We start from the raw sequence: 16,413 nt of genomic DNA, 5'->3' as shown, positions 1-16,413 counted from the left end.
GTTTCTCTGCCCGGCTTTCAGCTCCCCACCCCCATAAATAACCCAGACAAACACCATGTACTCCGAGCCCCCCCCCCCTTAAGTCTCATTAAAAGCCGATATTGCTGGCCTCAAGATGGAGAGCTCAGCATGGATTTTACTGAACGTTAAATCAACCAGCGAGCGCAGCCAGCAAACTCTGTGGCACTTTAACTTTAAATAATGCAATAATTATTGAATTTCCTTTTTATAACTGAAGTGCTGGAATGTAAACAATGGGGCTGTAATTGCAGGAAGGGGGGATCAATAGAGGCAATCGTTTTCAGCCATGTTAATTGTAAATACAATTGCTCCAAGATGTCAGCCTTGTTCTTCTTGCTTCCAGAATCATCCTAACGGATGACAGAGTCCAACTTTCCCATTACAGCTGTTCGTTCCTTTAAGAGGTTCTCAATCAGGTCTGATCAATCTGTCAAGATAATGCATGGAGTAAGTAAGACTCTTCCAAACACAGGCTCCCAATCAATAGCCAGGACCAGCTTAATGAGGTGGGGCTAAGGCCCAGAGGGAGGTAACAGCCCCCAGCTTGTGCCTAGGTTGGCAGCCCAGCTTCCTAGCATGGTCCTGATAAACAGATCAGCCCTTAATGAGGACATTAGTTATGCATGCTTCAGCAAGCAGCAAGGCACCCGTCCCTTGGGACAGACGGACAGAAAGCAAAATAGATTAACAGAAAACAATATGGTGCCAAATTAGGTCTAACTGAAGACTTTTCCCTCCTTCTCCCGCTTCCCTTAATTGTCCAGCAGAGTGGAGGACATCGATTAATCACTCCACTGGGCATGGGCTCAAAGCCGCGAGTATCTCCCGGGCTAGGGGAATCTCTGGGAATCTTCCTGTGCTGTCCCTGAAGATTAGCACCCTCGCTTCCACAGCAGCATTTACAGGTCACAAGGGGCCTCTCGTGGAAAGATCTCAGCACCATCCAGTAGAAGCCCAAGGTAAGACTGAACCCTGAAGCATGAGAGTCACACAGAGAACCACCTGCCACTCCCTGAGGCTGAGACTCAGCTTTGGTCTTCAGAATGGTTGTTCCTCGTGGACGAAGAGGCAAGAAGTTGGGAGAGGTGAAAACCACTGCTCAGGGATCAGCATCAAACAAAGTTTGGGGACACTGGAGGAGTCTGAATTCTCACAAAGGAGGGTAACTCAGGGTCTGGAGAGGCACCTGCCCTTCCTTTATTCCTGCTCCAGTCCTTGAGAAGGAGCCATTAAAGGAAGGTCCCACCAGGAACCCAGCAATTTCTTTGCCCAGGGATGCTTAGCTCACGACAGATGTTATCCAGGAGCATCCACGGACTGTCAGCATCAACTGCCAGCGTGGACTCCTAGGAAACCTTGGACTTGGAGATTCTTAGGCTCTGTCCAGTTCAACAGGAATTCTAAAGATGGAACCTGGACACACGGGTCTCAGCAAGCCCTCCAGGTGACTCTTATGCAAGTGTGTCTGTGACTATTGTCTTAAATGGTAGGCCAGGTAAGGCAGGCTTCCAATATAGAGGACCTTCGGTGTGTTTGTGTGGTGGCCAACAGATTCTCCATTAGAAACAGTTCAGTGCCCAACATCTATCTGAAAGGGGATATGTGCATTGAGATTTGGCCCAGAGTAGAAACTATGTAGGCTAGCCCACGACCTAACTGCTACAGAATGCAAAATTGCTGGGAAAAATAAAACCAAAAGAATATGCGCTACCCTATAATAAAAGTTTCCACTTATTAAATGAAAATCATGAAACTGATCATACTACTGGACTCAAAATGTTAACGGGGTCATCTTCTGATTGAATAAAATATATGGGGTCTTTTGAAGGGAGCTTGGGGGCGGGGGAGTACACAGATGTAAAGAAAAGAAGTATTCCTCTGGAATGGCCGGACCTGTGCACTTTACAGAGGCCCAGTCTCCAGGCTCTCCTTTGGGACCTGCATTCTTCCAGAAGCAGCTTTTACGTTTTACTTAAGACACTGGGCAACCAGTGAGGCCTGCTCTCCTGCCACCCCGAACAGCGTCTCTTGAGCTGGGCCAAGTCCTGTCTTCCTCTCCTCTTTCCACCACACAGTTCCAGATCCATGGCTGGTCCTTCAGCCCTGGGGACTGATGATCTGAACGAACAAGGAAAATCCCCCCCCTCCCAGACTCTTGGTCTCTGGCGTGCTCATCAAGACCTATCTAATGGAGTCCGAAGCCGCTTCCTTCATGTCAGATTTCGGCCCTCCACAACACAGAAAGCAGTCCCTGCTGCACTGGCCAATCTGATCTTCCTGGTTTGGGTGCCTTTTCCTGGTTGGATGCCCTCCCAGGCACTTCCTTCACTTGATGAAATGCCACAGGAATCAAAAGGCAGGGCGACAACACGGTCTCGTGGAGGCCCTGCCCCATCACAGCTGGGCCATTTTTGTCTCTTTCCCTCTGGTCCCATGGCCCCGTCAGTACCCACCACACATCCTCCTCCTTGGAGCCTCACTGCGTCCTCCTTCTCTACACCCTCCTTCCCGAGCTAGAATGCTGGGGAGTGAAGAAAATAAACGCTTGCTGATATTGACGACTTGTTTGAATACTATTTTATGACAGGAGATAATGACTTTAAGTGGCTGTACTTGGTGACCCAAGTTTCTTAGTATGAGGATCACAAGAGAGTGTCCCCTCCTTTCCCTCCAAATAGACAGAATGTCCCAGCTAGAGGACATCTGAGTGGTCACAGATGTCCCATCCTTCCATTTCTTCCAGATATACCTAGTTGTGTTCTTTGGATTGCCTTGTTTTCTGAGGCGGGGGCTGGTCACCACGCTCTACTGTTAACGGGGAAGTAGAGGCAAGACTCGGCGACACGGCATGGGGAGGAACACAGCAGACGGCAGGAGAGCGCAACTCAGGCTGTGGGAGCCCTGGGCAGGTGTGGGCAGAGCCGACTGCACCTTTACAGGAAAAGGTCCTTCCTTTTCCTCCTCCCCGCACCCCCTCACCCCGAGTCTCTCCAACTGCCCTGAAGAATGGCTGGATGGTTTGCCTTCCTCAATATCCAAATTCCAGGGCCTGTGAGGTCTGTTGCGGGGAGGGAATACTCCCCACAGGGGCTCAGAAGTCCCACACCGCTGTGTGTATATTTCCCATCTCAGCTCTGTCCCGAGCCTTCTGCCTGGCTGGCCAGCCCAAACGGTCCCCTTCGGGGAGATGCCCACACAACTTGGACCTAAGCCCCTGACACAGGATTCTGCTCTCAGTGGAACGAGGCCAAAGACAGAGTTGCCAACAAGGCATTTTTAAACTTATTTTTAATATATTTATTTATTTATTTTATGTGTATGTGAGTGTATACCACATGTATGCCCATGGAGGCCAAAGGAGGGTATAGTGGAATTGGAGCTACGGGTGCCTGCGAGCCGCCTGACAGGGGTTCTGGGGACTGAACCCGCGGCCTCTGGAAGAGGAGCGAGTGCTGTTGCTTCACCCCTCAGCCGTTTCTCCAGCCCTAGGAAACTCCTACACAGGAAGGCTTTGCAGCAACCCGTCCAGCGCTAATCCAAACATCCTCTCCTCAGAGACATGCACTGGGTGTTCCAACTGGCCGAGAAACCAGGCTGGGCCAGGGAAAGGCCATGGGAACCTGCTGGGGCCGGGGCAGCCCGTCTACTCCCCCTTGGGCAGAGTCCACCAGCCCTGCTGAAATGTACCACGGGCAGTTTCCTTCGCTGAAGTGCAAACTGACTGGAGGAAAACAGCAGTCAAGTGTGCGGAGGGGAAAGGGAAGACAGGGACCGAAGGGAGACAGACAGCTGAGCTACCGGCAGCAGCAGGGCACCAGGGGGCTCCAGGGGGCTCCAGCACACCAGCCGCGGCAGACACCCCCACGGGAAAGGGACATGGGGACATTGGGACTCGAGCCTGGACCATGCCACCTGCCAATCAAGAACTGCCACCTTTCCGAAAGCTCTCGGGCTAGTGGCATTTGAAAGGCGCCAAGGGCCTTCGCAGTTATGATCACGGAAGGCCAGGGGACCCAACACCCAGTCTCACTCAGCTTTGGGTCACCGTGATACTCTGTTTGTTTTGGGATAGGGTCTCGATCAGCATCCCAGGCTGGTCTCAGAATTCACGATAATCCTCTTGCCTCAGCCTCCCAAGTACTGGTCACTGTGTTCTGTGACTGGTCATTCTTCCGGCTTTAACTCACTCACCCCCTCTTGCCTCTCGACATTCCTGTTTCCTATTACCTCACACTTTTGACCTCTGGTGAAAACAAGTGATTTTCATTATTCTTTCAGTAGATGGTGTGCGCTGGCGTGTGCCGTTACTCCTGTGAATTCGGCTACTTCCAGCACATCCTAACACTGCCTTCTATGCATCTCCTTTCTGTCTACAGAGGCCTTCCCTCCTGGAGTCTAAGTCTTGAAGGCTCCACCCACCGTTACTCACGGCCATTCAGGACCTTTGTGTCTGTAGGAAAGTCCCCGTGGAGACTGGAAGGCCTCTGCAGGCAGGAACCAGGCACCCTTCCACTCTGAACTGGACACACAGAGCCCAGATCGTCTAACAGTGAGAACAGGGGAGAGAGAGAGAACACAGGCCTCTGGCACCAAGTGCCACCTCCCACTGGAAACAGAGGAAGAGCGGCACCACCTACCAAGAGGCTGGAAGAAGTCAGCCTGTAGGTACTTCTTAAGAGCTAAAGCAAACTGAAATCCGAGGTCAGGTGGTGATGACCGGTTTGAACAGGAATCTGGAGGCTCAGAAAGCCTACCCCCACCATCTGACTTCACAGGGATCCCGAGCCTAGACGGCGATGAATTAATTACTTGATCACCCATTCACTTACCTTGATAATTCGATCATTGGGTTGCCAGGGAAGAACCCGTTAGGAGGACCAGCCTGCCTCTGGGTGTGAGTTCTGCAGGTGCCAGCTGCATTCGCCAGCGCCAATGTGACTCATGAGATGACACAAATGGCCGACGGGCTTTGTTAGTAAGTGACCTTCAGTGAGTCACCCTTCCACCCCATTTCAGCAGCGACGCCGGATGGCAGTACTTAGACCCCACCTCACGGCATCATCACGATGATGGAGCTCGGCTAGTGATGGCCAGGGAACACTTTGTCTTCAGAGAGAGATAGATTACTTAACGTTTAGAATAATACCCATGGTTTCGGGTTGAGAAAGCACTCCGGGATTAGTGGAACCGAAGGCTGCAGGGACCCACTAATGAGCAGAGTCCTCCTCACCGCAATGTTGAAAACTACTCAGTCTCTGGAATATAATGACTAGCAGTGCATCAGCATGGGGCCGAGGCAGGGTTAGTTACCATGAAACCAGGGTCACCGCATTCAACATCTAATAAGCAAATTCTCCAGATCACAGGAATAAGCCAGAGCCAGCCAAGCTGACAACAAATGCATTTTAAGGACGCTGTAAGTAGAGTAATGTCTAACTCCACAGTTTCCCCAGAATTCATTAAAACAAGCCTCTAAGCCAGTGGGTCCCGATCTTCCTAATGTTGCAACGCTTTAGTACAGTTCCTTGTGTTGTGGTGACTCCCCAACCCCAAAATTATTTTGTGGCTACTTCATAACTGTAATTTTGCTACTGTTATGAATCTAACATAAATATCTGATATCAGGATATCTGATGTGTGACCCCTTTGAAAGGGTCATTTGACCCCCTCCCCAGCGGTTGCAACCCACAGGTTGAGAGTCACTGCTCTAAGAAGACTCATTTCTATCTATCAGACCAGAGGTCAGATGACTTTGTAAATACCTGGAGGACAAACACCTTAAGGCTGAGGCTATTGCCCCTCTGTCACGGTCACCCAGTTCTGGCTCTGTAAAAAGCAGTGGTAGACTGTAATGAGATGATGGAGGGTGGCTGTGTACCAATAAAACTTTATGTATAAAAGACAAGTGACTAGCTGGCTTTCCCTCCTCTGTTGGAAATATACTGATCCTGATCTGAAACTGGAAGTTTTACCCAGTCACATGAAAACCCACAAGCCTGGTCTCAAAGAAGATAGAATGCCCCCAATCCACATGCCTCTGTCTCTGTCTCTCTGTCTCTGTCTCTCTGTCTCTCTGTCTCTCTGTCTCTCTGTCTCTCTGTCTCTCTCTCTCTCTCTCTCTCTCTCTCACACACACACACACACACACACACACAGGCTTGAAAACTTTTTGTAAAAATAGGCTGTTTGAAACTGAAGATCAACACGTAGTCAAGGATCATTTAACTCTGAATGACAAAATGAATTCAGAATAATTAAACATCACCCCTTGTTTCTGATGTAAGAACTTCCATGTAACTATGCTCTGGATCCTCAAGTTCTACATATCCTTCTATAATCAAGAGTCACACCTGTGAAATGATGTGAAGACTGGACACTTGCTCTCAGCTGGGCAACGGCTGAGAGCGGACTCCACATTTACCAAGCCTATAACCTCACAATGGTAAAATGCAGGCGCCTCTGATGCTGCTCTCCAGGAGCTGAGAGCGGCGCAGGTGGGAGGTCACACCTGAGTGACTACTATGCCTGTGTCTCTCTCTACACCCCATGCTTGTACCCCCAAGCATCTACTGAAAGCAGAAGGCTGAGAGTCTTGAAAGCCAGGAATGAGTGGCCGGCCTCGAAGTCCAAACTTGGAAAAGTAATCGCACAAACATCTTAGTAACACCACCATCGCACGTGTCTCCAGCCCCATATGGATTTCAAAGGGTTTGTCCATTCCACACTGGGACTGATTCTTTGGGGACAGGGAGAATCCCGATGTCATTCAGTTCAACGGAAAAGATCGAGTTAAAACAGTAAAGGCAACCTGGCAGCAGCCGCGAACTCTGGGAGTGTAAATGGTGTGACTCTGTATGTGAAGGATTTTTAATTACTAGTGGATGCTTTAAAATCTGCCAGCTCCCTATGCAATCATGATGCGCTTGCCTCAAAAAAGGACAGAAGGACAGAAAAGAGGCAGAGAGGGAAGGAACGAAGAGAAGGCGGCAGGAAGGATCCACAGCCCCTGAGATCCACACTTGGGCAGGCGCTGGGCATCCCCTCCATTATCCATTTCAAATCCCTGTGGCCCTGTAGGCATTGAATATGTAGCCCTGCACTGTGCCATATGTGAGGCTGATAAACGGGGGCCATGGAACTCAACCTGAGGGTCTGGTTCTGGTTCAGTATCTGTCGCACGGCACTGTGTTACACTGGGAGGATCCAGTACGAGATCACCATGAACGTCACTGTGTTTCTGCTTCACCTGCACACTGTCACGCAGAAGGCTTGAAAAGCTAAGCCTCCCCAGGCTCTCGTGGCAAGGGAGTTACCGGCAAATGCGGCTTCCTAGGGGAAGCCAACTTAATTCTGCCTCAAGAGTTAATATTTGTTAATTGGTAGAAAAATGGTAAAATTAATGAGGACATTAACATAGCTATTTAAAAATAGCTTCATGTTTCCCCCATTGTACCACATGGAACTATCAGGAAGTAATTGAGGGAAAAGGGCACTGTCAATTCTCAATTATCTGCATGAATGAAGTGCTCAGTGACACGGATAATCCAAGTCATTTACATTTGGATTTAGAAAGTAACATCTTTTTCCTTCGGAAAACTTACCTTCCTAATTACAGTCCTTTGGATACCATGTTGCAATCAGTTTACCCTCTCCATTTGAGGAGAAAGTCCCCGGAGAAGGTAGGCAAACTGCCTTAGACCCAACACAGATGAGCCCAAGCAGATAAGGGACCCACTAGCCTCTGCGGCCAATAGAGTCACCGTCCTAGCCACGTGTGACTATTTAAAGTTCCAGAATGTTGAATACCGCTTAAACGTTTCGATCCCTAGTCATGGCGGTCACGTGTCACGTGCTCAACAGCTACAAGTGGCTAGGGGCTACCCTACTGGATGCTATGGGCTACCCTACTGGATGCTGTGGGCTACCCTACTGGATGCTGTGGGCTACCCTAGTGGATGCTGCGGGCTACCCTACTGGATGCTAGGGGCTACCTACTGGATGCTGTGGGCTACCCTACTGGATGCTAGGGGCTACCTACTGGATGCTGCGGGCTACCCTACTGGATGCTAGGGGCTACCTACTGGATGCTGCGGGCTACCCTACTGGATGCTGCGATGGGCTACCCTACTGGATGCTATGGGCTACCCTACTGGATGCTGTGGGCTACCCTACTGGATGCTGCGGTCTACCCTACTGGATGCTATGGGCTACCCTACTGGATGCTGTGGGCTACCCTACTGGATGCTGCGGTCTACCCTACTGGATGCTATGGGCTACCCTACTGGATGCTATGGGCTACCCTGCTGGATGCTATGGGCTACCCTACTGGATGCTATGGGCTACCCTGCTGGATGCTAGGGGCTACCCTACTGGATGCTGTGGGCTACCCTACTGGATGCTGTGGGCTACCCTACTGGATGCTATGGGCTACCCTACTGGATGCTGCAGGCTACCCTACTGGATGCTGCTGTCTACCCTACTGGATACTGTGGGCTACCCTGCTGGATGCTGTGGGCTACCCTACTGGATGCTATGGGCTACCCTACTGGATGCTGCAGGCTACCCTGCTGGATGCTGCGGGCTACCCTGCTGGATGCTATGGGCTACCCTACTGGATGCTGCAGGCTACCTTACTGGATGCTGTGGGCTACCCTACTGGATGCTATGGGCTACCCTACTGGATGCTGCAGGCTACCCTACTGGATGCTATGGGCTACCCTACTGGATGCTGCAGGCTACCTTACTGGATGCTGTGGGCTACCATATTGGACGGAGCGGGCTTCCACGGCTACAGAAGTTCCAGAAAGCAGCATTCGGGTCTACATCAACAATAATCTCCAGTTACCTGGATTGAGCTGAAAGCCGAGGGGGAGGGGGTGCAGAGCCGGAGACGCCGCGGCACCACTCTGACAGACACAAAAGGGAATTGTGACACTGGACGTTCTCAGCTAGTTTAATTTCAAGCCTGGTAATGGAGGCGCTGTCTAGGGAATAACACGAAAAATAAGCATTGCACTCTGAGTGAAATGGGCTTTTTAATTAACAAAGCAGAAAATGAGTGGGAAAGGGCGAGGCAGCAAAGCCCGACTTCAAGCCAACGTTCGCCCCTGGTGCCAGCCCCTCGTGTGGCCGCAGTGCCTTGGACACCGGCTGCCGGACAGCCAAGGGGCGCTCTCCACCCTGCCAAAGCCTCACTCCGGAAGCTGCCCGCTCAGGTGCCACTGGGAGCAGTGTCAGGCCCAGCGTCCTTAACATCCTCATTAATTATCTTGAAAGGAGAGGGTTAGTAAACAGCAAGTTAATTAAATTCTCAGATGATGCTAATTTGGGAGGCTTTCAAAAGACTGGCAAGGGCAGAGGCAATATAAAAGGGACCTGGATGGGTTAGGAATATGAGTGGAAAATAAAATTAAGCACAGCTAAACAAATGCTACTTTAAAGAAGTCTTCTGGAAGAGCCAAGCAGGTCTTAAAATGACACTTTGGCAGGGGTCGGGGTGGGAGTCCGGGCCGGCACTACCACTGAAACTTCTAAGGCGTGCAATCATAAGGGGAGTAAAGGGGCTTTGGAAAACATTCAACAAAAATGTTTACGTGCCTGCCTTTGGAAGGAAGTCCAGGAGGGCCAGCGACAAGTAACAGCCCACTGTCCCCGGGAGGTAGCCATGGTGGCAACCACTTTTAGCTCCTGCTTTAAACCCAGTAAGCATTTCTAGACCCAGCATGTACCGTGGGGTTCTGTTTCTTTGATTTTCACTTTTCAGTTTGTTATCAGTTTATATTTACAAATGAGTCACAGGATAGTTCCAGGTTCCCATATGCCCGTCACACAGCTTCCTCTAGTGGCGACACCACCCATCTGAACACCCAGGCCATCTGTCAGGGAGAGGGAGACTGGTACCTGATGCTACGGAACCTCAGACTGCTCAGTGTCTCTACTCACATCTGCCGTCTGGGATCCAAATCAGGACTCCACATGGCACTGGGCTGTCTGTGGCAGTTCCTCTGTGTGGCCCTGAATTCCATGGCCTGGATCTGAAGAGTGTTGGTCAGGAACTAAGGGGCAGGCAAGGGGCTTATTTCTTATTCCCCCATGACAATGACATTATAGATCATTGGACAGATTATCACTGAAAGCATGCGCCCTGCCCATGGCCTCTCGACTGCTTAGTTTTCAGAGTCAACTTGCTGGGTTAAGAACACACCAAGAAAGCTAATAAAGCACACATCTTCATGTATTTCTGACGGCAATTAGATCCTGAGGGCTCTGACTTCACCGATGGATTCAGCCTCTGACAGAGTTATGATATGACGGCACTTCCAGGAAGTGGTGATGTGTAGGAAAACTAGGGCTTCTGCAGAAAGTAGCATACTGGGGGCATGTCATCAGCACTATATCTCACTCTGGATTCTTTCCTGTCTCACTCTTTTCTCCGCTTCCTCTCTCCTGGGAAGACGCTCTGTAATTCATCTCTCAATTCGTTTCTGCCACGCATTGGCCACCAGGACGAGGAAAGTGGCCAATTCAACATCCCATCATGAGGAAGATGTCAAGACGACCTCATCACCTGGTTGAGAGGACATCAGCCCAGGTTCTCAAGACACTGGCAAGCTACTCTTCTGAAGGTCTTGTCCATACTTTTCATTAGGAAACGAACCACTAAGTTCTTCCCAGGCTTCTGGGGGCGGGGGGGGGGGGGGGGTGTGAGAGGAATCCATCTTGATGTTATTATAATAGTAAACAAAAAATATCTTGTGACAGAGGTCAGCTTCTCTTTGCACGAACATATCTCCCGGGAAAGTCTACCTGAAAAGCCAGAGTTTGCTGTCTCTGTTAGGAGTACTTGGATTGTCAAGTTCTCACACCAGCAAGGGTCCTGTGAGCACACGAACAGTGCCCCCATTGGGTCCTTACAGCAGCCCGATGACCGTGATGTTCCATCACTGGGATGACGCACCCCGGACTACAAGTGGGAAGACGTGGCAGGAAGGTGTGAGGCGTGTGTTCACGGCAGCACTACTATGAAGGGACAGAGGCTTGATCGCAGGTCTTCTTGCACTACTGCAGTGGTTCTCAGCCTTCCTAATGCGGCGACCCTTGAACACAGTTCCTCCTGCTGCGCTGACCCCCCAACCACACAGTCATTTTTGTTGCTACCATAAATTTGCTACTGTTATGAATCACAATTATCTGATATGCAGGATAGCTGATATGTGACCCCTGTGAAAGGGTCATTTTCCCCCAAGGAGGTCCTGACCTACAGGTTGAGAAACACTGCCCTAGAGACGACATTTGCTGTCTCAAGAGTAGCCTGTTAATCCTGCACCTCCATATACAACTCCAAAACTCCAAGGACACTCAGACCTGTAATACCAGCACTCTGGAGGCTAAGGCAGGAGAATTTCAAGTCTAAGGCTATACTGGGCTGTACAAGTGACCTCCAGTCCAGCCTGGGCTCCAAAGTGATGGCCTGCCTCAAAACAAAACAAAACACCAAAAAACAAACAAACAAACAAAGAGCTCAAGGTCATCAAAATGGAGCAGCATGTGGCCAAGTGTCAATATGGAAAGGATAAAGATGATGGTTCACAAAACAAAGAGACGCTGGTGGGTGTCAACAGAGGGCAGCCCTCTTGGAGCTTCCCAGAGCTGGGCCAAAGAACTTTGCAGCCACGGGGGTGAGAGATGCTCAAAGGCCACAGACCACGGTGCTCCCTGATATCGTCCCAGTCTGTGCATCACAGGGACAAACCTCACCACCAACCCTGTTGACGTCTACCAGTCTGAGGAGTCGAGGGAGCGGTCACAGAATAATGCACACAGGTCTGCAAAAGCAACCAGGAGCCAGCAGAAGGATAAAACCTGGCCATGATGACCCTGAGATCTGTAACCTCAAACACTGAGATGCTGGCATGTTCAATTTCAACCATTCAGTGTTTGGTCATCCAAAAAGAAACAGAAAAAAAAAATACTTCTAGAAAACAAAAGAGCAAACAGATGTTTGGGTGAGAAGTGCCATGGTCTTCTACATGACATTCAGTCCCAGTACCGACCCTCCCCACCACTCTCTGCCATGGAGAAGAGGTGAGAGAGAGCACTTGCACAGAACCAAATCACCTGCATTCTCCTAACACCCTGTAGACACTGGACCCCCGCAGGCGACTCTCTTGTAAACACACAGTACCACCAAACACAGGAAATGGTGGTGGATCTCGGCCGTCAACACAGTAAGTGTAACCATCACAAATCAGCAACTGCTGGATCCCACCCAAAACTATCCAATAAGCTAGATAATAATAGGGAAACTGCCTCTCGAGACAGAACCTCAGATGGAGTTTTAAAGAGCACATGGGCTGTGCATCCCGGATCCAATGTACTCTAAAGTCAAAAAACGTTTTGAACATCGACAGGACAGCACAACCGGAAAACTCCACGTCTGGACCTCACATGACGGATCACAGTCACTATACTGGTGCACTAAAAATACCATATGAAGTTACCAAGATATGTGTGAAGCAAATCAATTTCATGCTTGGACTTGGGTCCCATCACAAGATATTTCAATATGTATATACAAGCATGCTGAGAAAAATTCCAAAACTGCCAACGTGTCTGGGTCCCAAGCATTTCGGATACAGGATACTTCTCCACGCATCCATTTTCTAAGCTGTGGAGGAGGGTTACAATGGCGGTGAGCTTGGAGTGCGTTTCATGCGCCAAACACAGTTCTAACGACTCAGTGCCCTGGAGCGTCAGCAACCACCGAGGTGTTTCCCCGGCCAGCAGTTTCAATGTTTTACCTGATCCTGAGGGAGAAAAGCAGCATTGAAAAGAAGCATGGTTTCTGAGTTTTCAAGGTCACTGGAACCTGTACATTGTGACCTGGACTACGAGGCACAAATCCAGTCACCAGGCAGGTGTTGGCAAGCTCTTGGAAAAGGTAGCCAGGAATGACGAGCAGGAAACCTGCGTTCACTGGGCGCAGAGCGGGGCCAGATACCTTTATCTCCCCTCTTTCTACCCAAATGCGGTGACATCTGTGATTACTACGACTCGGCTAAAAGATCAAGGGACTATTAAACCTGAATGGCATTTGCTTTTGTCTCTCAGGATGTCCCTGTGAGCAATCTGGGGACAGGAGGGGCTGATTAGGGTGTCTGTCCGAAGGCATCTCTGTATTTAGGAATGCTGGCCCAAAGCATGCTGCTCACCAATCAGAGTCAACCTGCAGGGAACCGCTGCCGTAAAATACAGCTGTCTAATTAGACCTCCCTTGTCCGACATCGCTAATAGATTTGAACAGACACAGAAGGTGTTGCCCATTAACTCAACAGTCTATAAAAGTCACAGGTGATAAATAATAAAAAAATAAACAGGTGATAAGGAAAAGGGGGTGTTTTGTTTGTTTGGTTTGGGTTGGGTTTTTAAGACAGGGTCTTATTCTAGATTCCAGATTGGCCTAGAACTCACTGTACACAGTGGGTTGATCTCAGGCTGGCCCCAGATTTGCAGCAATCCTCCTGACTCAGTTTCCCAAGTTCCAAGATTACAGGAGTAACCAGCATGCCCTACCTAAAAAAAAACACTGTTAACTGATGACTGATGCGAATTGTTAGACTTTGCTACCAGCCAGTGGCAAACTGAAGTAATCCAGAGGGCTGTGTTCAGGCCCAAGTCAAGGCCAATCAATGAAGCAAGAGCGAGTCTAGTAAGAGACTTAAGTAAAAACCTACTGTGCAATATGTCAGCGCTGCTGGGCACCATGGGACGGACAGGGAGACTGTCTGGTACAAGAGGTCGAAGTTGATAACTAAACGTAAAAAACAGAGAGAGGTCACTGCTCACAGCACAAGGGACCACAAACTTCAGATGGGTTCGAGTGTGGAGGCACAGAACCAGGAAGAGCACGAACAGGAACTATTCGACACGTGACCTTGGCATGGGCGAGGCATTCCCACATTTCACCAAGGGGAAGAAAAGAAAAAAAGCAAAGATTTCACCATATAATAATGGGAGATGTACGAGTCTCAAAATGTATAGTTTTCAGTAAGAGACCATGATGAACTGGGGCCTAAAACACAGAGGGAGTCCTTCCCAATCAGTCAGTCCTCCTCAACCAGAGCGAGTCCTCCTCTTTGGTGTCTTTGTTAAAGTTTCCTACAATAGGAAAAAGTTGCAAACCGCCTGAGTGTCAAATGAAGGGGCGGCTAAATAAACCACAGACCCTTCCTATAGTGGCACAGCCCACAGCTACTGAAAGCCCTGCTGTGGGGCCAGCAATAGAGCTCGATGGGAAGAGGGGCTTGTTGTCAAGACTAAGGATCCGAGTTCAATCCCCAGGACCCACAGTATGGAGGGAAAGCTGACTCTTGCATGTAGTTCTCTGACCTCCACACACACATGCACACACTAATAAACAGATATAATGAATCAAAAGATAATGGAGAAAGGTGTTTACTGGCATCAAAACAAGGTTACACACCAGGCATGGTGGCACATACTTGTAACCCCAAGTGCTGGAAGCAGGAGGACCAGTAGTCTGAGGCCAGTCTGGGATACATGAGAACCTGTGTCCACCTCTGTCCCTCTCCACTAAGAAAAGATCATACATTGTAAAACTTTATAAATGCTAGTTACAAATTATATGCAGAATCATTTTAATTCTACAAAATAACCCTACGATATCATATCTGTACAGGGAAGGCTAAATTTGCATGTACCAACCCATTTTAAATTAAAATCACCTCTGGGTGATGAGGTTAGGAAGGGCTTTCTTTTTGTGTGTTCTCTGCACTTCAGAACTTTTAAATGAAGCATTTTTAAACCAGACATAAATAAAAATCTGAATGCATGTGTACGTATATGAAGCTGTTAAGTTTGTTGCATTTCTGTTATAAAATTGGGGGGCGGGGCAGAGAACCCACTGAAACAATGTAATCAACAGGACAAAGGAAAACAAGGAATTCCCTCCTTGGGTCTTGATCATTTCAAGGAGCTGGGAGTTCCATAGGAACTCAGGGTTTGTACACAGTTGCTTGATGAAGGGATGGAAAGGTGATGATGTAGGTGTCCATATTAAGGGGACTAATCCCCGGAGGCTTCATCAAGAAGGCTGTGTCTCATGAGGAGCACCATCATTCATGACATGGGATGAGGATACAGATCCTGACAGATGTAGGAGAAGGAAAGGAAGCCAAATGAACAAGACACACCCAAGGACACGGATAAACGACAAAAAGCAGGGGCAGTGACCTCCATCATTATGGCACATTCAGACTACAGTGCACTGTGACTGTTAAAATCATGCCAGAGAAAAATATTGAATGATAATTTTAAAAAAAATCACTCATTACGAAGTTGTTGTTTTTTTAAGACACTGACAAAACACACCCAGTATTAGTCTATAAAATAATCATACAGCAAGAAAGATTTTGCTTGTGGAAGAGGAACAAGACAGAGCTGTGTCTCCCCATGGTGGTAGTGAGGCCAACTGTCTCTCACAGAGGCAAGGCTTTACCATTCAAAGTGCCCTAAAGTCAACTGTGCTCAGAAGTGAGACTGCACACAGGAACCTGAGGGCTGCTGCTTAGGAATATTTCAGGGGATATTCCTTCATGGGGCTCAGTATTTCCTAAATGACCTTCAAGGGATAGACATTGGGAAAGACTATTAAAAACATGTTCTCTCTCTCTCTCTCCAATCCATGTGCACAGTAGCCTCTCAGATGAGAACTACAATCTACCCTTTAAAATTGTCCCCCCAGTTGATTCTGACACTCTAAATAATCTATCTGCTTTTCTGAAAAACATGTATGTGTGTGTGTGTGTGTGTGTGTGTGTGTGTGTGTGTGTGTGTGTGTAGCTCAGAGGACACACCTGGTATCATTGAAACACCACCAACCTCCTTTGAGACACAGTCTCTCACTGGCCTAGGGAATCACCAATGAGGCCAGACTGCCTACCAGGGAGTGTGAGGGACCCCCCTGTCTCTGTCTCTCTATGCTGAGATTACAAGCATGCACTACCACAACCAGCATTTTTATGTGGGTTCTTAGGATTGAACTCAGGTCCTCATGCTTAGAAGGCAAACACTTGACCCACTGAGCCGTCTCCCCAGCGCCTGCTTGTTATTCCTTAAAGGCAAATTAAAAGAAATGAAAAAAATAAAAACCACCACCAAATTCCATACCACTAAGATGAACAGTTCCTACTTGGTACATCCAACGTATAATACGCCACAGTTTTACATAAACGCAATAATCAAGACAGGTGCTATTTCTCCACTACACAGGGAGGGACTGTCTTTCTAAGAAATACATATGCATCATTACTTTCCAGTTGCCCAGTGAGCTATGGCAAGGGCATGCTGTACTGTTCTAACCAGTCCAACCCA

At 48.8% G+C, this 16,413-nt stretch overlaps 1 protein-coding gene and 1 long non-coding RNA gene across 5 annotated transcripts in view; both read right to left on the bottom strand.

The window, feature by feature from the left end:
* Zfhx3 (zinc finger homeobox 3) overlaps positions 1-16,413 on the bottom strand; it is a 256,316-nt gene that overhangs the window by 112,409 nt on the left and 127,494 nt on the right. The window lies entirely within an intron of this gene.
* LOC121829411 (uncharacterized) lies at positions 211-10,697 on the bottom strand. The gene is made up of 2 exons (XR_006072209.2): positions 1,024-10,697; positions 211-448 (listed from the first exon to the last, which is right to left on the bottom strand). It is a non-coding gene; the product is annotated as an uncharacterized LOC121829411 (long non-coding RNA).

The sequence above is a fragment of the Peromyscus maniculatus genome, chromosome 5 (assembly GCF_049852395.1).
Source record: "Peromyscus maniculatus bairdii isolate BWxNUB_F1_BW_parent chromosome 5, HU_Pman_BW_mat_3.1, whole genome shotgun sequence".
Taxonomy (NCBI): domain Eukaryota; kingdom Metazoa; phylum Chordata; class Mammalia; order Rodentia; family Cricetidae; genus Peromyscus; species Peromyscus maniculatus.
The sequence above is the reverse complement of the archived record's forward strand: the minus strand, read 5'-3'. Positions and strand labels throughout refer to the sequence as shown.